At 46.8% G+C, this 27,672-nt stretch overlaps 1 protein-coding gene across 16 annotated transcripts in view; it reads right to left on the minus strand.

The window, feature by feature from the left end:
• PHLDB1 (pleckstrin homology like domain family B member 1) overlaps nt 1–27,672 on the minus strand; it is a 280,745-nt gene that overhangs the window by 165,633 nt on the left and 87,440 nt on the right. The window lies entirely within an intron of this gene.

A 27,672-nucleotide genomic window follows, 5' to 3' on the forward strand; every position in this document is an offset into this window, starting at 1 on the left:
CCTGCCGAGTGCCGACACAGAGGTAGCCACAGCCGTGAACTACCGCACTGTACACTGGTTGATAAAGAGATAGTAGTATACTCGTAACAACTAGTATGACTGACTATGACGGTATAAAGAATGAAAAAAAAACCACGGTTAGGTGGTATATATTGTAATACAATTATGGATGGACGGACTGCCTGCCGAGTTCCGACACAGAGGTAGCCACAGCCGTGAACTACCGCACTGTACACTGGTTGATAAAGAGATAGTAGTATACTCGTAACAACTAGTATGACTGACTATGACGGTATAAAGAATGAAAAAAAAACCACGGTTAGGTGGTATATATTATAATACAATTATGGATGGACGGACTGCCTGCCGACTGCCGACACAGAGGTAGCCACAGCCGTGAACTACCGCACTGTACACTGGTTGATAAAGAGATAGTAGTATACTCGTAACAACTAGTATGACACTATGACGGTATAAAGAATGAAAAAAAAACCACGGTTAGGTGGTATATATTATAATAATACAATTATGGATGGACGGACTGCCTGCCGAGTTCCGACACAGAGGTAGCCACAGCCGTGAACTACCGCACTGTACACTGGTTGATAAAGAGATAGTAGTATACTCGTAACAACTAGTATGACTGACTATGACGGTATAAAGAATGAAAAAAAAAACCACGGTTAGGTGGTATATATTGTAATACAATTATGGATGGACGGACTGCCTGCCGAGTTCCGACACAGAGGTAGCCACAGCCGTGAACTACCGCACTGTACACTGGTTGATAAAGAGATAGTAGTATACTCGTAACAACTAGTATGACTGACTATGACGGTATAAAGAATGAAAAAAAAAACACGGTTAGGTGGTATATATTATAATACAATTATGGATGGACGGACTGCCTGCCGACTGCCGACACAGAGGTAGCCACAGCCGTGAACTACCGCACTGTACACTGGTTGATAAAGAGATAGTAGTATACTCGTAACAACTAGTATGACACTATGACGGTATAAAGAATGAAAAAAAAACCACGGTTAGGTGGTATATATTATAATAATACAATTATGGATGGACGGACTGCCTGCCGAGTTCCGACACAGAGGTAGCCACAGCCGTGAACTACCGCACTGTACACTGGTTGATAAAGAGATAGTAGTATACTCGTAACAACTAGTATGACTGACTATGACGGTATAAAGAATGAAAAAAAAACCACGGTTAGGTGGTATATATTGTAATACAATTATGGATGGACGGACTGCCTGCCGAGTTCCGACACAGAGGTAGCCACAGCCGTGAACTACCGCACTGTACACTGGTTGATAAAGAGATAGTAGTATACTCGTAACAACTAGTATGACTGACTATGACGGTATAAAGAATGAAAAAAAAACCACGGTTAGGTGGTATATATTATAATACAATTATGGATGGACGGACTGCCTGCCGACTGCCGACACAGAGGTAGCCACAGCCGTGAACTACCGCACTGTACACTGGTTGATAAAGAGATAGTAGTATACTCGTAACAACTAGTATGACACTATGACGGTATAAAGAATGAAAAAAAAACCACGGTTAGGTGGTATATATTATAATACAATTATGGATGGACGGACTGCCTGCCGACTGCCGACACAGAGGTAGCCACAGCCGTGAACTACCGCACTGTACACTGGTTGATAAAGAGATAGTAGTATACTCGTAACAACTAGTATGACACTATGACGGTATAAAGAATGAAAAAAAAACCACGGTTAGGTGGTATATATTATAATACAATTATGGATGGACGGACTGCCTGCCGAGTGCCGACACAGAGGTAGCCACAGCCGTGAACTACCGCACTGTACACTGGTTGATAAAGAGATAGTAGTATACTCGTAACAACTAGTATGACTGACTATGACGGTATAAAGAATGAAAAAAAAACCACGGTTAGGTGGTATATATTATAATACAATTATGGATGGACGGACTGCCTGCCGACTGCCGACACAGAGGTAGCCACAGCCGTGAACTACCGCACTGTACACTGGTTGATAAAGAGATAGTAGTATACTCGTAACAACTAGTATGACACTATGACGGTATAAAGAATGAAAAAAAAACCACGGTTAGGTGGTATATATTATAATACAATTATGGATGGACGGACTGCCTGCCGACTGCCGACTACCGACACAGAGGTAGCCACAGCCGTGAACTACCGCACTGTACACTGGTTGATAAAGAGATAGTAGTATACTCGTAACAACTAGTATGACACTATGACGGTATAAAGAATGAAAAAAAAACCACGGTTAGGTGGTATATATTATAATAATACAATTATGGATGGACGGACTGCCTGCCGACTGCCGACACAGAGGTAGCCACAGCCGTGAACTACCGCACTGTACACTGGTTGATAAAGAGATAGTAGTATACTCGTAACAACTAGTATGACTGACTATGACGGTATAAAGAATGAAAAAAAAAACACGGTTAGGTGGTATATATTATAATACAATTATGGATGGACGGACTGCCTGCCGACTGCCGACACAGAGGTAGCCACAGCCGTGAACTACCGCACTGTACACTGGTTGATAAAGAGATAGTAGTATACTCGTAACAACTAGTATGACTGACTATGACGGTATAAAGAATGAAAAAAAAACCACGGTTAGGTGGTATATATTATAATACAATTATGGATGGACGGACTGCCTGCCGACTGCCGACACAGAGGTAGCCACAGCCGTGAACTACCGCACTGTACACTGGTTGATAAAGAGATAGTAGTATACTCGTAACAACTAGTATGACACTATGACGGTATAAAGAATGAAAAAAAAACCACGGTTAGGTGGTATATATTATAATACAATTATGGATGGACGGACTGCCTGCCGACTGCCGACACAGAGGTAGCCACAGCCGTGAACTACCGCACTGTACACTGGTTGATAAAGAGATAGTAGTATACTCGTAACAACTAGTATGACACTATGACGGTATAAAGAATGAAAAAAAAACCACGGTTAGGTGGTATATATTATAATAATACAATTATGGATGGACGGACTGCCTGCCGACTGCCGACACAGAGGTAGCCACAGCCGTGAACTACCGCACTGTACACTGGTTGATAAAGAGATAGTAGTATACTCGTAACAACTAGTATGACTATGACGACGGTATAAAGAAAGAAAAAAAAATACCACGGTTAGGTGGTATATAATTATACAATTATGGATGGACGGACTGCCTGCCGAGTGCCGACTGCCGACACAGAGGTAGCCACAGCCGTGAACTACCGCACTGTACTGTGTCTGCTGCTAATATAGACTGGTTGATAAAGAGATAGTATACAACAATATACTACTATACTGGTGGTCAGGCACTGGTCACCACTAGTCACACTGGCAGTGGCACTCCTGCAGCAAAAGTGTGCACTGTTTAATTTTAAATTAATATAATATTATGTACTCCTGGCTCCTGCTATAACAACCTGCAGTGCTCCCCAGTCTCCCCCACAATTATTATAAGCTTTTATACATTGATGTGCAGCACACTGGGCTGAGCTGAGTGCACACAGACTGAGTCACACTGTGTGACTGCTGTGTATCGTTTTTTTCAGGCAGAGAACGGATATAGCAGAGAACGGATATATTAAATAAAAGTTAACTTAACAACAACTGCACTGGTCACTGTGGTAAACTCTGTCTGCACAATCTCTCTCTCTCTCTCTTCTAATCTATTCTAATGGAGAGGACGCCAGCCACGTCCTCTCCCTATCAATCTCAATGCACGTGTGAAAATGGCGGCGACGCGCGGCTCCTTATATAGAATCCGAGTCTTGCGAGAATCCGACAGCGTCATGATGACGTTCGGGCGCGCTCGGGTTAACCGAGCAAGGTGGGAAGATCCGAGTCGCTCGGACCCGTGAAAAAAAAAGTGAAGTTCGTGCGGGTTCGGATTCAAAGAAACCGAACCCGCTCATCTCTAATTGCTATTAGTACAGTCTGCATTGCAAATACAGTACATATAGCATGAATAATATAACCGTGCCGTATGATTCTAGGAAATGATACACGTCAGATTTTACTAGCTACCTGAAAACAAACTTGTAATATTGAATGCAGAAGAGGTAATAAATGGAAGGTCACCAAAGTGTATGCAGAAGAGAATAGTAGCAGCACTACCTCTGTATCACAGTAACCTGAGGTAGAGATTAAAATAAATCATTAATGGGGCTTCCTGTGTGTTAAGGCCATCTTTGTGGTAAACAGGAAAGGCTGAGACAAGTGCAGATAAGCAGAGTTATGTGGCTAGGTTTAATATTGGGATACAAGTGGGGCTTTGTAATATAACTCACTGTTTAGGGAGGATGGGATCATGTAATGGAGTATAGGGAGGGAATCTCACACTTGTAAACATAGGAATGTGCTAACGGCAGGATTCAAGGGCAGATTTCCTGCCACATGTCACTGGTTGCAAGTCAACCTCTGTTGCTATATATATTGTAACACTTGGAACCTGTCTGTGGCGCACACTGCCAATTTAGAAAACGATTTCCTCTTCACTCTCGTTTGTTTTCATTATGCTTACAGATATATTTCTCTGCTCTGAATATTGGTTTTAAACAACCTCAGGCTCAATATGCAGGGCCGTAACTATGTGTGTGCCAAGTGGGCTTGGCACACAGCGCAGTTGCCCTGAGGGCGCACGGCCAGCGGCATGTAATGAGTCAAATTGACTCATTACATGCCGCCTCTGCTGTGTGCGCCGTGCGCCGCGCTGGAGGGAGAAGAGACCAGCGCTGGGCAGCGGACAAGGAGGAGGAGGGAGGGGGAGCAGGGAGCCGCAGCAGCGCTATTTAATTGGTAGTAAGCGCCGCTGCAGCATCCCCCTCTCCTTCTGTATTGGCTGCCCGGCGCTGCTATGGATGCTGGGATGCGGTTCCTTCATCCCAGCATCCACAGCAGCGCCAGGCAGCCAATACGGAAGAAGAGGGGGATGCTGCAGCGGCGCTTACTACCAATGAAATAGCGCTGCTGCGGCTCCCTGCTCACCCTCCCTCCTCCTCCTTCTCACCTCACTGCCTGCACCGAGAGGGAGATGCCAGCACGAGGAGCCTGTCAGCGGGGAGAAGGTAAGTATATCCCTCTCTCTCTCTCTCTCTCTCTCAGGGGGACACCGTCTTCCCGCAATGTGTAAAAAGGGGGCCTGGCTGCCGCAATGTGTAAAAAGGGGGCCTGGCTGCCGCAATGTGTAAAAAGGGGTCCTGGCTGCCGCAATGTGTAAAAAGGGGGACTGGCTGCCGCAATGTGTAAAAAGGGGTCCTGGCTGCTGCAATGTGTAAAAAGGGACTGGCTGCCGCAATGTGTAAAAAGGGGTCCTGGCTGCCGCAATGTGTAAAGAGGGGGCCTGGCTGCCGCAATGTGTAAAAAGGGGGACTGGCTGCCGCAATGTGTAAAAAGGGGGACTGGCTGCCGCAATGTGTAAAAAGGGGGACTGGCTGCCGCAATGTGTAAAGAGGGGGCCTGGCTGCCGCAATGTGTAAAAAGGGGGACTGGCTGCCGCAATGTGTAAAAAGGGGGCATGGCTGCCGCAATGTGTAAAAAGGGGGCCTGGCTGCCGCAATGTGTAAAAAGGGGGACTGGCTGCCGCAATGTGTAAAAAGGGGTCCTGGCTGCCGCAATGTGTAAAAAGGGGTCCTGGCTGCTGCAATGTGTAAAAAGGGACTGGCTGCCGCAATGTGTAAAAAGGGGTCCTGGCTGCCGCAATGTGTAAAGAGGGGGCCTGGCTGCCGCAATGTGTAAAAAGGGGGACTGGCTGCCGCAATGTGTAAAAAGGGGGACTGGCTGCCGCAATGTGTAAAAAGGGGGACTGGCTGCCGCAATGTGTAAAAAGGGGGACTGGCTGCCGCAATGTGTAAAGAGGGGGCCTGGCTGCCGCAATGTGTAAAAAGGGGGACTGGCTGCCGCAATGTGTAAAAAGGGGGCATGGCCTCCGCAATGTGTAAAAAGGGGGACTGGCTGCCGCAATGTGTAAAAAGGGGGACTGTCTGCTGTAATGTGTAAAAAGGGGGACGCTGTCTGCTGTAATGTATAAAAGGGGCTCTACCTGGTGTAGTGGCGCTACTGTGCAGCGTAATTTGAATAATGTAGACTACTGTGCACCGTAGTATGAATTGCTATTATTTTGTGGCCACGCCCCTTCCCCGTGAAGCCACGCCCCTATAAATTTTTTGCGCGCCTACGGCGTGCACTGCCCCCTTCTTACGTGAGGGGGGGCGCCACTGTCGTTTCTTGCACACAGAGCTAAAATGCCTAGTTACGGCACTGTCAATATGTATATATTATTTCATAAGATTTGTGTGTGTGTGTGTGTGTGTGTGTGTGTGTGTGTGTGTGTGTGTGTGTGTGTGTATATATATATATATATATATATAGAGAGAAATATGCGATGTAGGGATATGGCAGCATGACTACATCATTGTGGCCCCACCCCCCACTATACAATGCCAAGATTGCATGGGGCGTGGCTAGAATGACGCTATTGAGGAAAAATTGTATCATTGGCCGCCCATACCGCCAACTTTGCCTGGGAAATCAACAGTCAATAGTATTATTAAACTACTAGTTCCCCTGGCAACAATATTGATTGCAGATTTGGGACAAAATAAGCCACACCTTTATCCACTGAAACTATTCCTAAATCCACTCAAATTGCGTCCATCTTGGAGAAGACCAAGTTGCTTTTTCAACAGTCTGAGCCCCTTTCTACTAAAAACAAAACTCCCAGGCTGCTACAATATTAGTTATACTTGCCAACTTTATGGGCCTCTGCTCCTGGAGATCCTGGAGGGAAGCTTCAAGTATAATCATGGGCCATGATCATATTATTTTTATCATAAGCCACCACCTCACAAGGGAGGTGAAGTGATATGGCGGCCTACTTCCATTCCGGGGGGCAAGTATGATTTAGCACTCTGTATGCATGTAACTGGTGGTCGAGAGGTAGAAATATGATGATCCCTGGCTGCCCATACTGTGATTTAAACACTATGGCGGTAATCAATTCTTTCCGCCCACTTCCACACACCCATTCCGTTTCTGCTGACGAACGTGGTATCAACATGACAGCTCGCTAATCCCGGGGTACCAAGGCGACCAACCCTTTACGCAGCTTAACCTGATTATTATGGGCACGATATGCACGATAACAGGGATCACTTTAGAAAGGAGAATGGGCGTGATATAGCATTTGAATATCACCCAAATGCACTGCTGGCGCACCATCTGGCAGCCCTTCCCCTTCCCGCACGGGTGTTCTACTAAGTGAGGCACTGCAGTAGTGTATGTTCTGTCTGCCACCGGCACCTGTTTCCCTCCGCCGTATCTGCAGCTGCCATGCCTACCGCCGCCCGGGCAAGGGACACCGTGCGGTGCCGCAGCTGCCATGTGGTAGCGCACCCCCCCGGCTGTAATGAAGATTGAGCGCAACTGCAGTGTGCAGCTCCTGGATAGGAGGGTCAGCATGTGGAAGCCCTGGATGCCGGATCGCCCCCCACAGGTGAATACCACAAACAAATAAACACTCACAAACTCAGTTCTCTCTCTCTCACACACTATGCCTGCCTAATGCGCAAACACACACTCTCTCTCTCTCTCACTATGCCTGCCTAATGCACACACACACACACACACACACACACGCGCACACACACACTGACTATGCCTGCCTAATGTGTAAAAAAAATGGGGCTCTGTTGCTGCAATATGTAAAAAACGGGGACTTCTGCCTAATGTGTAAAGAAGGGGGACTTTGCCTGCCGTGCTGTGTAAAAGGGGGACTCTACCTGCCATGCTGTGTAAAAGGGGGACTCTACCTGCCGTGCTGTGTAAAAGGGGGACTCTACCTGCCGTGCTGTGAAAGGGGACTCTACCTGCCGTGCTGTGTATAAGGGAGCTCTGCCTGCTGTAATGTGTAAAAGGGAGCTCGGTGGCCACACCCCTTCCCCATGAAGCCAAGCCCTTATATTTTGGCGCGCGCCTGCGGCGCACATTGGCCCGGTTTTGTATATGGTGTGTGTGTGTGTGTGTGTGGGCGAGGGGGGGGGGTGCTGATGTTGCTTCTTGCACACAGCGCTAAAATGTCTAGTTACGGCACTGCACCCAGCTGACAGTTGCTACTACACTGATTGGGGAGTGGTTTCAGGCTAATCACCAATCTAAGTAGTGGGAGGTCTCCATGCTGATTGGAAAGAGATTGAAACTATCCACCAATCAGAGTGCAGGATGTTGTCACATGGCTGTACATCACAGGAAGTGTAAGTAATTTACTTTAACAGAATTTAGGGGATCCTGCAATATAATCCAGGGTACCCGGGCATTAGATTTCTTGTTACTGCAGGCTTTAGGGATATATAATAATCAGTGGTGATCTGTCCCAACTCTGTCTTGCACAGCGAGCGCTCACCCCCACCACAACCCCAATGGGATCCATTCACTAGTGTATAATAATGCTGACAGAGACCAGCAGTCTGATATTTTATTAATAAAGGCTTATAAGGGTAATCATAGTAATGCTACCCAAGAACTGGGTGTGAAGACACCGGTTTATCTTACCCACTTGTGCACTCTCCGGGGGTGCGTTACTGTACTAGGAAGGGTAGCCTATACCTTATAGGGGTTCAGCAATCACACAGGCAAATGTTATTGGAAAGGTACAAAAGTACATTTATTGTAGTAACAACAATCACTAAGAATCTGTAACATACAGGTAATAAATGGCAAGCATGTTTGCCACATTCCCTCCCTTACTCCACCACTGTATCTTAAATAGTAGTGTCACCGGGATGTCCTGATTTGTTGATCTTGTCCGTTTGGTCTGACAATCCCACCTCTACCAGTATAGTAAGGATAAATGCCTAGGTTTCCCTGGCTCCCATACCGGGGTCTCTATCACTGCAGCATTGGGTCACACTTGTTTACTCTCCCGGAACATCCAGGAGACTACAGATTTTTTGGGGAGTCCCCGGAATGAGTGGGTGGTCCTCCCACATCCGAGTGTGATGGGAAGAATAATTCTGGGATTCACGGCCCGTGAGGAGGTAGCGAGGCCAATATGATGTGATTATATGATAATTGCTGCATTTGGCTCCACCCCCTCTTCTTAGATATGTAATTCACAGCATTTTAGATAAAGGTGTTGCGGCTTAATGATGCAAATAGTTAGGCCCCACCCCATCAGCTGTCACTTGTATCTTCTCTCTGGTCTTCTCTCAGAGAGGAGATTCTAAAAGTCTGTTAAGTATACGGGTGGGGAACTGAAAAGCAACATATTGTGGTGATTAGGAATGGGTTTTTTATGGGTATTTATCATCATAGCATCCAAGCAGAAGAACCCTCCATTCCCAGGGGCTCAGTCATAAGGGGGGTACTCACGCAGCGATATTCTAAGCAATCTGACTAGATTGCTTAGAATATCAGCATGATCGCTCCGTGTGTAGCCCCCTCGGCGATAGCGGTGCGCGGCCCCGCACATCGCTATCGCTGCTGCTAGATTGGCCTGCATGCAGGCCAATCTAGCGGGTCGCTCACTTCACCCGCTGGGTGAAGTGAGCGGCCCCCCCCGTCTCCCCCTGCACGCTCAGCACAGATCTCTCCAGCATCGGGCCGTGGGTACAGGGCTATAGCCCACTTAAGCCCAGTACCCACGGGCCGATGCAGGAGAGATGTGTGCTGAGCGAACCGCTCAGCACACATCTCTCCTGCCGCTCAGCACAGCGCGATCTGTGCTGAGCGTGCGGGGGAAGACGGGGGGGCACTCATTTCACCCAGCGGGTGAAGTGAGCGACCCGCTAGATTGGCCTGCATGCAGGCCAATCTAGCAGCAGCGATAGCGATGTGCGGGGCCGCGCATCGCTATCGCCGAGGGGGCTACACACGGAGCGATCATGCTGATATTCTAAGCAATCTAGTCAGATTGCTTAGAATATCGCTCCGTGAGTACCCCCCTTAACTCCATTTAAGAACAATGGAGACCGGTATGCCTACATTTGTCAACAGCATTCATGTTTACACTGGGGAACACACAGGGGAATTTTTTTTTTTTAACTCAGATAACCAGCTGTGGAAAAGCCCACCAACAGCAGTGGAAAAGTTTACACTGTTTACACTAACGTCTTCCGTCCCAGCAGTGCTCGTACTAGCATGCATTATGTCATGCATACACACTGAAAGCTCCGGAGGGACCTGAAGAGTACCCTTATTACACCCTGATAGCGCTTTCTATAGGAAAGCACATGCTAATGCCATCTGAGGACTGGCGTTATCTATCGGAGACAAATTTGAAAAATGTCTGGTTTTTATAGCTTGATAAATTGCACAATCTCTTTGTTCCCATACATTGTATAGTGCTGCCTAATACTGTCTGTGATATCTCCTGCATTAGACAATTGATAAATAAGAACCACAGTTAGTTTAGAGAGAATAATTCAGACTGTTATTTATGTTTGTGATCTCCAGGGCTGAAAAGCTTGATAAATAGGCCACCAAGTGACAACACATCAAGTTGCTTTTGCGCTGCAGATATAACATCAGCATGCACAGTCCAGCTGAAGTTTAGACTTTAAGGCTGGAGCAATTACAGGATGAAACATAGGACCCGATTCAGTTAGGATTGCAAATTCTGCTAAAAAGCAGAATTTGCAATAATAATAATAATAATAATAATAATTGTATTTATATAGCGCTCTTTCTCCAATAGGACTCAAGGCGCTTAACAGATACATAGCATAATATAGTACAGAAAATAATGAAGTACATTTTCATAAAATACAGAAGCATGGAGATACTAAAAGGGACATTATGGAAATGCTTGAGTAAACAGGAAAGTCTTGAGTCTACTTTTGCCTTCATAGCCTCGTGCACACACACACACACACACAGTGCCTTCATAGCCGCGCGCGCACGCACGCGCACTAGAGATGAGCGGGTTCGGTTTCTCTGAATCCGAACCCGCCAGAACTTCATGTTTTTTTTCACGGGTCCGAGCGACTCGGATCTTCCCGCCTTGCTCGGTTAACCCGAGCGCGCCCGAACGTCATCATGACGCTGTCGGATTCTCGCGAGGCTCGGATTCTATCGCGAGACTCGGATTCTATATAAGGAGCCGCGCGTCGCCGCCATTTTCACACGTGCATTGAGATTGATAGGGAGAGGACGTGGCTGGCGTCCTCTCCGTTTAGACACTTGATTTACTAATTTTGGGGAGCATTAGGAGTACTCAGTAGTGTACAGTGCAGAGTTTTGCTGATAGTGACCAGTGACCACCACTTTTATTTATAATCCGTTCTCTGCCTGAAAAAAGCGATACACAGCACACAGTGACTCAGTCACATACATACCATATCTGTGTGCACTGCTCAGGCTCAGGCCAGTGTGCTGCATCATCTATATATATTATATATCTGTCTGACTGCTCAGCTCACACAGCTTATAATTGTGGGGGAGACTGGGGAGCACTACTGCAGTGCCAGTTATAGGTTATAGCAGGAGCCAGGAGTACATAATATTATATTAAAATTAAACAGTGCACACTTTTGCTGCAGGAGTGCCACTGCCAGTGTGACTAGTGACCAGTGACCTGACCACCAGTATATAATATTAGTAGTATACTATCTCTTTATCAACCAGTCTATATTAGCAGCAGACACAGTACAGTGCGGTAGTTCACGGCTGTGGCTACCTCTGTGTCGGCACTCGGCAGCCCGTCCATAATTGTATATACCAGTGACCTAACCGTGGTTTTTTTTTCTTTCTTTATACATACATACTAGTTACGAGTATACTATCTCTTTATCAACCAGTCTATATATTAGCAGCAGACACAGTACAGTGCGGTAGTTCACGGCTGTGGCTACCTCTGTGTCGGCACTCGGCAGCCCGTCCATAATTGTATATACCAGTGACCTAACCGTGGTTTTTTTTTCTTTCTTTATACATACATACTAGTTACGAGTATACTATCTCTTTATCAACCAGTCTATATATTAGCAGCAGACACAGTACAGTGCGGTAGTTCACGGCTGTGGCTACCTCTGTGTCGGCACTCGGCAGCCCGTCCATAATTGTATATACCACCTAACCGTGGTTTTTTTTTCTTTCTTTATACATACATACTAGTTACGAGTATACTATCTCTTTATCAACCAGTCTATATATTAGCAGCAGACACAGTACAGTGCGGTAGTTCACGGCTGTGGCTACCTCTGTGTCGGCACTCGGCAGCCCGTCCATAATTGTATACTAGTATCCAATCCATCCATCTCCATTGTTTACCTGAGGTGCCTTTTAGTTGTGCCTATTAAAATATGGAGAACAAAAATGTTGAGGTTCCAAAATTAGGGAAAGATCAAGATCCACTTCCACCTCGTGCTGAAGCTGCTGCCACTAGTCATGGCCGAGACGATGAAATGCCAGCAACGTCGTCTGCCAAGGCCGATGCCCAATGGCATAGTACAGAGCATGTCAAAACCAAAACACCAAATATCAGTAAAAAAAGGACTCCAAAACCTAAAATAAAATTGTCGGAGGAGAAGCGTAAACTTGCCAATATGCCATTTACCACACGGAGTGGCAAGGAACGGCTGAGGCCCTGGCCTATGTTCATGGCTAGTGGTTCAGCTTCACATGAGGATGGAAGCACTCAGCCTCTCGCTAGAAAACTGAAAAGACTCAAGCTGGCAAAAGCACCGCAAAGAACTGTGCGTTCTTTGAAATCCCAAATCCACAAGGAGAGTCCAATTGTGTCGGTTGCGATGCCTGACCTTCCCAACACTGGACGTGAAGAGCATGCGCCTTCCACCATTTGCACGCCCCCTGCAAGTGCTGGAAGGAGCACCCGCAGTCCAGTTCCTGATAGTCAGATTGAAGATGTCAGTGTTGAAGTACACCAGGATGAGGAGGATATGGGTGTTGCTGGCGCTGGGGAGGAAATTGACCAGGAGGATTCTGATGGTGAGGTGGTTTGTTTAAGTCAGGCACCCGGGGAGACACCTGTTGTCCGTGGGAGGAATATGGCCGTTGACATGCCAGGTGAAAATACCAAAAAAATCAGCTCTTCGGTGTGGAGGTATTTCACCAGAAATGCGGACAACAGGTGTCAAGCCGTGTGTTCCCTTTGTCAAGCTGTAATAAGTAGGGGTAAGGACGTTAACCACCTCGGAACATCCTCCCTTATACGTCACCTGCAGCGCATTCATAATAAGTCAGTGACAAGTTCAAAAACTTTGGGTGACAGCGGAAGCAGTCCACTGACCAGTAAATCCCTTCCTCTTGTAACCAAGCTCACGCAAACCACCCCACCAACTCCCTCAGTGTCAATTTCCTCCTTCCCCAGGAATGCCAATAGTCCTGCAGGCCATGTCACTGGCAAGTCTGACGAGTCCTCTCCTGCCTGGGATTCCTCCGATGCATCCTTGCGTGTAACGCCTACTGCTGCTGGCGCTGCTGTTGTTGCCGCTGGGAGTCGATGGTCATCCCAGAGGGGAAGTCGTAAGCCCACTTGTACTACTTCCAGTAAGCAATTGACTGTTCAACAGTCCTTTGCGAGGAAGATGAAATATCACAGCAGTCATCCTACTGCAAAGCGGATAACTGAGTCCTTGACAACTATGTTGGTGTTAGACGTGCGTCCGGTATCCGCCGTTAGTTCACAGGGAACTAGACAATTTATTGAGGCAGTGTGCCCCCGTTACCAAATACCATCTAGGTTCCACTTCTCTAGGCAGGCGATACCGAGAATGTACACGGACGTCAGAAAAAGACTCACCAGTCTCCTAAAAAATGCAGTTGTACCCAATGTCCACTTAACCACGGACATGTGGACAAGTGGAGCAGGGCAGGGTCAGGACTATATGACTGTGACAGCCCACTGGGTAGATGTATGGACTCCCGCCGCAAGAACAGCAGCGGCGGCACCAGTAGCAGCATCTCGCAAACGCCAACTCTTTCCTAGGCAGGCTACGCTTTGTATCACCGCTTTCCAGAATACGCACACAGCTGAAAACCTCTTACGGCAACTGAGGAAGATCATCGCGGAATGGCTTACCCCAATTGGACTCTCCTGTGGATTTGTGGCATCGGACAACGCCAGCAATATTGTGTGTGCATTAAATATGGGCAAATTCCAGCACGTCCCATGTTTTGCACATACCTTGAATTTGGTGGTGCAGAATTTTTTTAAAAACGACAGGGGCGTGCAAGAGATGCTGTCGGTGGCCAGAAAAATTGCGGGACACTTTCGGCGTACAGGCACCACGTACAGAAGACTGGAGCACCACCAAAAACTACTGAACCTGCCCTGCCATCATCTGAAGCAAGAAGTGGTAACGAGGTGGAATTCAACCCTCTATATCAGTGATTTTCAACCTTTTTTCACTCGCGGCACACCGAACAATATTTTAAAATTGCCAAGGCACACCATCAATTCCCCACAGAAAAAAAACCCCAAAACACACATTGGCCCTCATAGTGAAAAAAAAAATCCATACATACATTGGCATACACAGAAAAAAACAATCACATTGCTCCCCACATAAATCCTGTTGCTCCCCACATAAATTATTCACATTGTTCCCCCCATAAATTCATAAATCCTTATTCTCCCCACATGAATCCTATTGTTCCCCACAGGAGAAAAAAAACAAAACAAATATTAGCCCCTACCAGTCAGCTGTCTTCCTCCCTGTCCCTCAGTGGCGGGAGTGGTTCATAGTGGAGTACTGCGAATACTGAGCAGTGGGCGGTCAGGCAGGTGTGGATGTGGGTGGGCAAGGAAAGCTGTGTATGCAGGCAGGAACTGGAAGATGTGTATGCAGGCGGGTGGGCTGGCTGGGTGGTGAGACGCGGCGGCGTGACCTATGATATCACACTGCCGCGTCTTCAAGGCATACATCACGGCCGGAGCATGACTGATCCTTTAAGAAGAGCCCGGGCCAACAGTTCACTCTGAAGGTGCAGGAAGCTGCTCTGGCTCTGCGGCACACCTTGCAACTGGTCGCGGCACACTAGTGTGCCACGGCACACTGGTTGAAAAAGCCTGCTCTATATGCTTCAGAGGTTGGAGGAGCAGCAAAAGGCCATTCAAGCCTATACAATTGAGCACGATATAGGAGATGGAATGCACCTGTCTCAAGTGCAGTGGAGAATGATTTCAACGTTGTGCAAGGTTCTGATGCCCTTTGAACTTGCCACACGTGAAGTCAGTTCAGACACTGCCAGCCTGAGTCAGGTCATTCCCCTCATCAGGCTTTTGCAGAAGAAGCTGGAGGCATTGAAGAAGGAGCTAAAAGGGAGCGATTCCGCTAGGCATGTGGGACTTGTGGATGCAGCCCTTAATTCGCTTAACAAGGATTCACGGGTGGTCAATCTGTTGAAATCAGAGCACTACATTTTGGCCACCGTGCTCGATCCTAGATTTAAAGCCTACCTTGGATCTCTCTTTCCGGCAGACACAGGTCTGCTGGGGTTGAAAGACCTGCTGGTGACAAAATTGTCAAGTCAAGCGGAACGCGACCTGTCAACATCTCCTCCTTCACATTCTCCCGCAACTGGGGGTGCGAGGAAAAGGCTCAGAATTCCGAGCCCACCCGCTGGCGGTGATGCAGGGCAGTCTGGAGCGACTGCTGATGCTGACATCTGGTCCGGACTGAAGGACCTGACAACGATTACGGACATGTCGTCTACTGTCACTGCATATGATTCTCTCAACATTGATAGAATGGTGGAGGATTATATGAGTGACCGCATCCAAGTAGGCACGTCACACAGTCCGTACTTATACTGGCAGGAAAAAGGGGCAATTTGGAGGCCCTTGCACAAACTGGCTTTATTCTACCTAAGTTGCCCTCCCACAAGTGTGTACTCCGAAAGAGTGTTTAGTGCCGCCGCTCACCTTGTCAGCAATCGGCGTACGAGGTTACATCCAGAAAATGTGGAGAAGATGATGTTCATTAAAATGAATTATAATCAATTCCTCCGCGGAGACATTGACCAGCAGCAATTGCCTCCACAAAGTACACAGGGAGCTGAGATGGTGGATTCCAGTGGGGACGAATTGATAATCTGTGAGGAGGGGGATGTACACGGTGATATATCGGAGGGTGAAGATGAGGTGGACATCTTGCCTCTGTAGAGCCAGTTTGTGCAAGGAGAGATTAATTGCTTCTTTTTTGGGGGGGGTCCAAACCAACCCGTCATATCAGTCACAGTCGTGTGGCAGACCCTGTCACTGAAATGATGGGTTGGTTAAAGTGTGCATGTCCTGTTTTGTTTATACAACATAAGGGTGGGTGGGAGGGCCCAAGGATAATTCCATCTTGCACCTCTTTTTTCTTTTCTTTTTCTTTGCATCATGTGCTGATTGGGGAGGGTTTTTTGGAAGGGACATCCTGCGTGACACTGCAGTGCCACTCCTAGATGGGCCCGGTGTTTGTGTCGGCCACTAGGGTCGCTAATCTTACTCACACAGTCAGCTACCTCATTGCGCCTCTTTTTTTCTTTGCGTCATGTGCTGTTTGGGGAGGGTTTTTTGGAAGGGCCATCCTGCGTGACACTGCAGTGCCACTCCTAGATGGGCCCGGTGTTTGTGTCGGCCACTAGGGTCGCTAATCTTACTCACACAGTCAGCTACCTCATTGCGCCTCTTTTTTTCTTTGCGTCATGTGCTGTTTGGGGAGGGTTTTTTGGAAGGGCCATCCTGCGTGACACTGCAGTGCCACTCCTAGATGGGCCCGGTGTTTGTGTCGGCCACTAGGGTCGCTAATCTTACTCACACAGCTACCTCATTGCGCCTCTTTTTTTCTTTGCGTCATGTGCTGTTTGGGGAGGGTTTTTTGGAAGGGACATCCTGCGTGACACTGCAGTGCCTCTCCTAGATGGGCCCGGTGTTTGTGTCGGCCACTAGGGTCGCTTATCTTACTCACACAGCGACCTCGGTGCAAATTTTAGGACTAAAAATAATATTGTGAGGTGTGAGGTATTCAGAATAGACTGAAAATGAGTGTAAATTATGGTTTTTGAGGTTAATAATACTTTGGGATCAAAATGACCCCCAAATTCTATGATTTAAGCTGTTTTTTAGTGTTTTTGGAAAAAAACACCCGAATCCAAAACACACCCGAATCCGACAAAAATAATTCGGTGAGGTTTTGCTAAAACGCGTTCGAACCCAAAACACGGCCGCGGAACCGAACCCAAAACCAAAACACAAAACCCGAAAAATTTCAGGCGCTCATCTCTAACGCGCACACACACGCGTGCACACACACACACACACACAGTGCCTTCATAGCCACACGCACACACACACACAATGCCCGCATAGCCTCACACACAGTGCCTTCATAGCCTCACACACACACCCTGCATAGCCTCACACACTGCCTCCATAGCATCAAACACACTACCTCAATAGCCTCACACACACACTGCCCATATAGTTTCACACACAGTACGCTGCCTCCATAGGCTCACACACACTCACTGCCCCAAAGCATACTGAATAATAAAATTACTCCCACTAGGTGTCTGGCGCCATCCTGTGGGTGTAGCTAGATTATTTTAGCATCCTATAGATTGTAAGCATGTAAGCAGAGCCCTCTTACCCTTTTACACCAAGCCGAAAACCTGTGTTATTGATGGTGTAAACAGCTAAAAAAACCACACAAAAAACGGGTCGATTTACCCGGGTTTCGACCATGGTTGGACACGGGTGGAACCCATGTTCAAGGGCAGTGTAAACAGGTAACCCGGGTCGTCCGACCTGGAACCCGTTTACAGCAATGGGACAGCCCATACCCACCAACAGCAGCATCCTGTGGGCGGTCAGGAGGTTTGGGGACAGGGCGAACACAGTCTCCGCTGCTCTCTGTGCTGCTATGCAGACAGCATCGGTGCCTGGGTGAGGGTGAATGGATGCCACACTCATAAGTGCGACATCCATTCATAGCACAGACGGAGGTTGGGGGCATCCCAGCAGCACTTTTCAGAGTGCTGAGCTTGCCTCCAGCGTGACGTAGGTGCCCCGGGGGTCCCGTTTTATGGATTTCCCAGTTGATAAAGCTAATTATTTACCTTTTAACATAAGCTATTTACTATTACCGTGTAGCCGTAATGGCCGCTAAACCACGTGCACGTGCTACGCACTTTGTACGCTATTTGCGTACAAAGACCTCGCACGTGGTACGCAAGTTACGTACACACGCTGCGCTGGGTGTACGTAATACACACAGCGAGCGTACACACAGACAATAACCTTTTTAAACCTTAAACAGAATATGCTTACACTGTAAACCTTAATACCGTGATACTGTAATGATGTAACACTGATTAACCTTAGTATTTAAGCCAGCTGTTTGAGCGATTGAGATGCTCAGAAACCCTTAGTGATAAATGGTGAAACACACAAACACTTGTTAAGGTTCCAACACCTTACTAGATGATTTTAGTATGTAAAAGGGAAAAGAAATACAGTTTACAGCTTATACACTACAATCCTAACATTAATACCTAAACACAATAACTAAACAGAAATATACACAATAGCGAATGAACGCAAACACAAATACATAGAATAAGAATGAATGGCTTACATTAAACGGGTAACAAAGTGGCCACAGAGAAACATACCATACGGGGGAACGCTCGCTAGCGCAACCGGATCCAGTCCTCCAATTATCAGAGATAAATGTTGATGAGAGAGAGTACTGGCCGGTCAGGGGACAGTGGCCTTTATATACACAACATACAGTACACTACAATGGGCCCTACAATCTCATTGTTCATTGGACACAGGAATGTCTCTCTGCATTATAACAAAAGGTCATAGGTGGATTTGAACAGGTGGGCTGTGACTATTTCAAACTGCTCAGGTGGGAGGTATCCACAGGATTCCCGCCGCATGGATAATGAACTGCAAATACAGTAAATGTCCATAAACTTCTTATAGACATAACTATACGCAGGAGCGATTACTCTCTTCCTAACCAACACCGGAATGTTTCTAATAAAATACTCTTCAGTTAGGTACTAGACACCACTGTTCAACCTTTGTCAGACCCTTCGTATCATGCAAAGAGGAATTCCCATGTCCACGAACCATTTACACTAAACATACTTGCAGACATTATTAAAGGGAATATTATCTACAAAACGCACTATTTTAGTTAACTATGCTATAAACGAGTCGCCCGCTACAAGCTCATAAACTCTACCGTAAATACGCATATACCGCGCGTAATCGCCGGAGCGAGTGTACGCAATTTGCGGACATGTGCACGTACGGCAGACTGAATGCACGAGCAGCGGGCATGTGCATTGGGGTTAGTATATGGAAATGTGAAGCATGATATTTTTCGACTTTGACACAGTGCTTGGAGATAATGTAATCTCCAAGCGCCGGTCTTAAAAACACTGCACCCGTGTGCAGTGTGAACAGTGCTGACCTAGATCCCGGGTTCGACCCGGATTAGAACCGTGTTCCATATCCCGGGTCAGATCCTGGATTTTGGTGTAAAAGGGGTATAAGTCTGCATATCATTACCCAGTCTTGTTTTTGTCTGTTTTGTTAGGTAAATGTATTTGAATGCAGCTCTTTGAAATAACTATTTTTGATGTATTTTCTTGGCAATATGACACATCCACTGTATATTTCTGATGCAGCATGCTAGTTAAAAAGTCCCAGGAGGTAATGTAACAGTATGCAATTTGCAAAAATCACGACATTTTGGCAATTTGGTTGACGGATGTATTAAAGTCAAAATTGCTAGAAAACTTAAACACAAGTTGCTGAAAAAGAGAGGTTGTTATTGCGGGCAAGACAGAGTCAATTGCAGTTACAGTACTGTATCTGTTCCATCATAATGATCTTTTTTCCACCGTGTTAATACACATATGAATTTGCTAGTTTTTTTTTGCCTTAAAATGTGCACAAAGTATATCCTGTTTACCATAGCACACATACCACAGATTTCAATATTGTGCTGTCATTATTTTGCCATACCACACATAGCACAAAAAGTACATACTGTCTTGCGCTGTGTAGCAGAGAACTGTCATTTAAATGCTGAACTTCACTAATATAGAACTTCCGTTAACTGGCGTGCAAGGCACGATGGAGATACGGGATCATACTTTACAAAAAAAGGGATGCACAGGGCGTGGCCTAGCTGCAGACCTGTGCAGACGTGTTTCACAGGAGCTCCTGCCTTACGTCCACATATACCGTTAATAAACGACACTATGCTGCTCCCTGGTAATCTTAGGGACCCCCCTTCATCAGCTGGGGTCTTCCTGTGTAGGGCAGAGAGGTCCGCGGAGCCGGCGGGTGTCCCCTGCACCCGTGCGGGTTGCGGCCTTCTGACCCAGGACAAACCGGGACCTCGATTTTACTGCTGCCCCGGAGGAGGAGGCCTGGTGTAGCTGGAATTGGCCGCGGAGGGTGCCCCCCCCCCCCACATCGGGACTCTGCTTTCCTGCCCGACGCCTCTCCGTGTATTGCTCTGTGGAGAGGTGAGTGCTGCCCGCAGCCCCCTTACCTCGGACGGAGACCCGCCGGTCACCTCGGTCGCGCTGAGGAGAGCCGAAGGCGAGCGGACCCTGCCGCTCTCTCCCGCCGCGGTTGCTCTTCCCACTCACCAGCGCCCGGACTGGGGGACCCCGGCCTGCGCACAGTACCCGCCGCTGCACCCGCTCCCGTTCCTGGCTGCTCAGCTGGGGGCCTCCGGGGACCTAGACGGCCGGAGGTTTTAGTGGAGATCTGGCGGCGCCATCTTACTTATTGGTATTGCGCCCACACCTGAACCCCTTGCAGCGTGTACTGCGGAGGCGGCTCGGATCTCCTTCTGCCGCTACTTGGGGGGAAATTATTGGTGCCTCTATCCCCCGGGCACTCTATGGGGCCGCTCCAGCTGCTCTTATAAAATAAATTAAAAGTAGGGGGCGTGGCTTAGTGGTGGAACAGCTCAGTGCATAAGGAGAATCCAGCCCTTTGATCCTACAACTGATTCCACATTCACTATTAGGTCCACTGGGCCCTCCCTGTTGTGTATTGGATGACATCTACCCGCAGGAGCTGGGCACCCTGCTGTGCCTATAAGATGTAGGCACCTTCCCAATGTGTCTCCCCCGAAACCCCCTGCAATCATTTTAGCTGACACAATCACGCACGTGGCGAAGAGGATATCCGCCGTTCTGGGCCTTGGACGAAAACCTCCTCTCTACTGGGGTTCTTCTATCTTCTCACGGTGATACAAGATGGCTCCAAAAAAGAATAAAGCCTCCAAGTCAATTTCCCAAGTTGCCTTTTTCAAGCCCTCTCCTTATCGTAATAAATCTCAAGGGACTGGGGCTTCTGCCACCGGATCGGATCCCCCACCTACGACTTCCTCACCTCTGATGACCTTACCCCCATCTCAGGATTCCCCCTCCTCTCCACGCCTGGAGGACAGTGAAGCCTTAATGGTGGGCGCCATGAAGCTTTTGTTACACCAGTTTAAAGATGAGGTGGCGTCAGAATTCCGTACTATGCTGCAATCCTGTCAACGCTCCGTTGAGGACCTGGGCGAGAGGACCGGACATTTGGAAACAAAGATGGGTGAGGTGGTGAGCTCTCACAATACCCTTATCGACTCTCATGACGCTCTTGAGGGGGAAGTGGCGGCTTTGCGGGATAAAGTAGCAGACTTGGAGGACCGCTCACGCAGAAATAATCTCAAGCTAAGACGGGTTCCTGAATCCGTATCTAATAGCAGCCTACATGACTATACAATCGAAATATTCAAGAAGCTGCTACCCCTAGCTACATCTGCGGACTTGTTATTGGACCGTATTCATAGAGTTCCGAAGGCCCGCAGCGCTCCTGAAGGTGCGTCGAGGGATGTCCTAATGAGGGTCCATTTTTTCCACATTAAAGAATCCCTGCTTAAAGCGGCTAGACCTTCCTCTGACACAGTGAAAGCTTTGGGCCAGCTTCAACTTTTTGGAGACCTATCACAACACACCCTAATCAGGAGGCGCTCCTTTCAGCCCGTCACCGCGGCCCTTCGGAAAGCTGGAGTCATCTATAGATGGGGTTTCCCCACACGTCTATTGATTTCTAGAGAAGGTTCAACTATTGTGGTGTCTTCGGTCGAGGACGGTATGAGACTTCTTCATAAATGGAATATAGCTGGAGATCAGGGAGCCGGCTCTCCTGACCGCCGACTTCAGCCGGACTGGTCGACGGTTGGGAAGTAGGCCCTTCCCACTGCGGTACTTTCCCTGCTAAGAATGGCCATTATAGGACCTGCAGTGTTCTATAAGATAGTACTAGTTTTAGTGTTAATTATAAGTCAATTGCCTTATTACTTCATGTTTCATACTTCTGATATCATCGTAAGACGGGGCTTTTTTCTTTAACGATGGTTGTTGTGTCACAGGGTTCTGGTCTGGTTTGTACGCCCTTCTTCGGGCCGCCTTGTTACTGTAATTATGGTATTACTCTTTGCCGGTTCCGGGACCCTGTGACTCATTACAAATTAGCCTATCATTCCATTCTTACAGACATTCCTTTGATATGCCATGTGCGATTGTTTGTTTATAATGTTTAAAAAAAATTTTTTTGGGGTTATTTGATTGCGGGGAGGTTGGCCACTAACCTCCCAACCTTCCTAGGTGAGGCGCTGTATGTTTTGGCGTCTTACTATGACTTCGTCTCTACACGGAGTCGGTTTTCTTTGTTCTGTGTATTGTATTTCTCTCCTCTCTCTTTCTATCCTCCCCTGTGTGTCTCCCTTTGTGTCTCGTTCCCCCCGTGCTTTTTTTTTCTTTCACCCTGTGGTCAGGATACGGTACTTCTTTAATGGTATGTACTGGTTTCAGCGGATGCTCCTCCTCCTGGTTAGGTTATCATGGTTAATTTGGTATCATTGAATGTAAAGGGGCTGAATTCCCCACAGAAGCGTAGAATGGCCCTATCTACTTTCTACAAACTGAAGGCGAATGTGGTCGCTATCCAGGAAACTCATTTTAGGAGGTTAGATCCCCCTAGACTCTGCGATAATCATTTCCCTACCTGCTACATGGCTAATGGTCCCGTAAAAAAAGGCCGGAGTGGCTATACTAATCTCGCGTGACTGCCCATTCTCTCTCGAATTCCAACTCGTAGACCCCGAAGGCAGGTATTTAATATTAATTGGACAGCTCGAGGACACCACCGTTACTTTAGCATCTTGCTACGCACCTAACTCTGGTCAACTCTCCTTTTGTAGGAAACTATTCTCCCTGATACAGAAGCACGCTAAAGGTGCCGTCATGCTATTGGGGGACTTCAACTTAGTTGTAGACCCTTCTGTTGATAGATCTCTCCCCACGAGAAGCCCCTTAGCTAAACCCAGAACCTCCCCTGTTTATACCCTTGGGCTTCGCCAATTGCTAGGAGAGTACGATCTCTACGATGCGTGGAGAACTAAACATCCTACAAGTAGGGATTACTCCTTTTATTCACATGTCCACTCCTCATATTCTAGAATTGATCTAGTTTTGACTGACAGAATGTCACTACCAGCCATCACGAAAATTGATATATTACCAATGACATGGTCTGACCATTCTCCACTGAAGGTGGTGTGGAGACTTGGGGACCGTAAAGTCGCACCGGGCCCCTGGAGTCTAGGAAATTTGCTGTTATGCCATCAGGAGGCTTCACTTGCCATGCAGCAAACCTTAAAGTTATATCTAGAAACTAACAAACCCGAGGAGACTTCGGTCTTTAATAATTGGTGCTCTTGTAAGGCTGTAATGCGGGGGGCTGCCATTCAGGCCGCTTCACGATTAAAACGTTCTCAAATGCTGAGCGTCTTTTGGCTGAAAGCGAAGTTGCAAAACTAGAATTAGTTCATAAAGCTGACCCGCAGAATAGAACTGCCTTTAAGCTTTTGCTTGCCGCAAGGGAAAGGGTGAACGTTTTTCCTCTTCGGGAAGTACAACGCAATCTTGCCCGATTAAATCAGAGATTTTATGTATTTGGAAATAAAGCAGGGCGTCTCTTGGCACGGAAACTGCGAGGTCAGCGAGCTAAGGCCAGACTTCACTTTGTCTATTCCCCTACGGGCTCTAGAATCTCTGACCCTTATAGTATAGCAGACACCTTTGCAGAGTATTACTCCCGACTCTACAACCTACAGGCAGATACTAATACTCCCCAACCCATTGAAGCTGAAATTCAGTCCTTTTTAAAAGACCTGTCCCTGCCGACACTGAACTCCGAGGCCTGCCTGTCCCTCAGCTCTCCCTGGACTATTCCCGAACTTGAGACAGCTATTGACGGCCTTCCTCGTGATAAAGCACATGGGCCAGATGGATTTCCGTCTAATTTCTACAAAACTTATAAAGCAGATTTGGCACCAGTGTTATTAGCAGTCTTCAACGAGGCGTCGGACTCTGGGAGGTTCCCGAAGGAGATGCTTGAAGCACGGATAGTTGCTATCCCTAAGCCGGGTAAAACTCACACGTCCGTTCAAAACTACCGGCCGATAGCTCTGTTGAACACAGACGTAAAGCTCTTTGCTAAGATTATCGCTAACCGACTTTGCCCTCTATTACCCTCCCTTATAGCTGCTGATCAGGTTGGCTTTGTCCCGGGCAGGCAGGCCCCGGACAACACTCGGAGAGTTTACAATGTCATGGAATATTGTGATGCTAATAGAACACCCCTTCTTGTCCTATCGTTGGACGCTGAGAAGGCGTTTGATAGGCTACACTGGGGATACCTGAGATCGGTCCTGGGTAAGTTTGGCTTCCAGGGAAGGTTTCTGGATTCCATTTTGGCTTTATATTCTGCCCCCTCTGCTAAGGTGTATGTAAATGGGTGTCTATCCAGGGGCTTTGATATTTTCAACGGCACCAGACAGGGGTGCCCTTTGTCCCCCCTTATTTTTGCCCTGGCTATTGAACCCCTGGCCGAGACTATTAGGTCTGATGTGGAGGTCTCGGGACCCGAGATAGGAGGATTGAGCCATAAGGTCAACCTTTTCGCAGATGATATTCTACTCTGTTTGACCAACCCTGGATCCTCCCTTATCGGTCTCCACGCCATATTAGATGGGTACTCTAAAATATCATACTACAAACTGAATACATCCAAAACGGAGGCACTACCGCTCCACATCCCACCGCATATCCTGGCTTTGCTTAAGGATAAATACAGGTATGCTTGGCAAGCGAAAACTATTCAATATTTAGGTATACATCTATCGCTTGACAGAGATCGTATGAATGTAACTACTCACCTCTGTTTAGTGCCTTTGAAAAATTGATTAAAGAATGGTCCTTACATGAAATCTCTTGGCTAGGGCGTATTTCTGCAACTAAGATGGTACTGCTTCCTAAACTCCTTTACCTATTTCGAGCCATTCCCCGCAGCTTCCCTAAACCGCTTAGCGTTAGGGCTAATAAGATTCTATCACACTTCATTTGGAAGGGATCTAGACCGCGTATCTCTAGGCAGGTTCTGTCATTGCCCAAGGGCCTTGGCGGGGTTGCCCACCCCAACTTAGATACATACCACTCCGCCTGCCTCCTCAGTCAGGCCCGCGACTGGTATGCCACCCATTCCCCCAAACCGTGGGTAGTCATTGAGAAATCCTTTTTAGGGTCGATTGACATTACAGATCTATTTCTACTGCCGATAAACAACGTTCCGAAATGGACTGGCCCTGGGGACGCGATTAGATGTACCTTGAAGTCATGGCACTCAGTGGCTATATCTGACCCATCTATTGCATTACCGGCAGCGGGTCTTTCTATTAGAACCGTTGCTTGTACTATCCCTGATCTTGTATTAGATACCTGGATTGACGCTGGAGTTGTGAGATTGAAGGATCTTTTCTTGAGTGATGGTTTGATTCCCTTCTCTCAGCTTCAGACTCAGTTTGGGATATCAAAGCATGATTTTTTCAAATACTTACAACTACGCCATTGGCTTCAGACTAATGTTGACAGGGCTGGTGGCCCCTTTCCCCTTCCTCTACCTGCTAATATGCTCTCTAGACTGTCTACCGCAGGTCATAGGGGTGGGGTGTCCAGATGGTATCAATATATTGTTCTTCTGAATAAAACTGGTAAACTCCCTGCACAGACTAGGTGGGAGAGGGATCTTTCTATCGTACTTCAAGAAGAAGAGTGGGATACAATTGCCTCACAGTGCTTTAAGATCTCTAAATGTTTGCAGCACTCAGAAATGTTCTATAAACTTTGCAATAGGGCGTACTTCACTCCGCAGAGGCTTCACCGTATATGGCCCTCGACCTCCCGGTTATGTTGGCGAAAGTGTGGAGATGTCGGTACCATCCTACATATTTTCTGGGATTGCCCAGTTTTGAGGCCTCTGTGGACGGAGGTGTTCTCTCTTTTGGGGAAAGTGGTGGGAACGACTGTGCCACTAGATCCACTACTTGCCTTATTCCACTATTCTCCTCTCGCTCTTCTCAGCTGCGACAATTATATTGTAGGTCACATTCTAATATCAACTAAGGCGGCGATAGGCCAACTGTGGAAATCACAGTCCATACCACACATCCAGACGGTTATTAATAATACCCATAAGCACTTTCTTTTTGAAACAGCGGGATGTGTATACTCTGCCTCTCCTTCTTCTGTCTATATGAGATGGTTTAAATGGAGTGAATACCGGGAGATACAGGGTCACTCCGTAATTTTTAGTGATCCCATTGATATGGCAACTCTAAATTCTCCACAATCTGATAACACCCATTCGTAATAGATGCCCCCTATCTCTCTATTTATCTGCATATATCTATGCTACAATATTTGAGTAAGGTATCTCCCTGACATATATGGGTTTTTTTTTTTTTTCTTTCCTCCCCTCGTGTGTCGCTGTCTTGTTATGTCTTTCTCTCTTTTCCTCTATACTGAGCTCTCCATCCTATTACTTATATGGTTATAGTTATGATTGATAGTTAAAAGGAACTATGTACACTATTAGTGAACCGAGACTTTGAATTCAGACTTGTTGTCTATGATCGGGTTTTATATGTTAGCTCAATGTAGCACTCTCTATATGATGTATATTCGTGTACATTTATCTGTTTTTTCCCCCTCTATATTTGGAAACTAATAATAAAAATCATTATTGAAAAAAAAAAAAAAAGGGATGCACTATGACTACAATGTAATTATGTACTCACAGTTAAAAACAAGCAAATGTATAAAAGGTTTTGCTAAAGGAAAGAAAACCAGTGAATCGTTAGAATAGCAGCACAGATACACTGCAATGCAATTAGTTTTTTTTTCTGTTCCAGTCTTAACCTTCAATTAACAACTACTTACAATATGAGCAGAAGCCAGGGTGCAATTAGTGTCTTATTCTCCAGTTGGAGATGGCATAGGGGCTCTTACAAAGTGTGCCAGTACAAAGTTATTATATAGTATTAACTAGAATTGAATGTACGTTTAGCTGTCTTTTATTTAACAACAACGCAATTTACTTCATTGGCATAGAACATAAAATTACATATAAAGACCTGTACAAAAATAGTGCTGAGAATATAAAAAACAAACAAAAAACTTCATCTCCCCCCATCCTGGATTAAAATCTATGAGCGCT

The sequence above is a fragment of the Pseudophryne corroboree genome, chromosome 10 (assembly GCF_028390025.1).
Source record: "Pseudophryne corroboree isolate aPseCor3 chromosome 10, aPseCor3.hap2, whole genome shotgun sequence".
NCBI lineage: Eukaryota > Metazoa > Chordata > Amphibia > Anura > Myobatrachidae > Pseudophryne > Pseudophryne corroboree.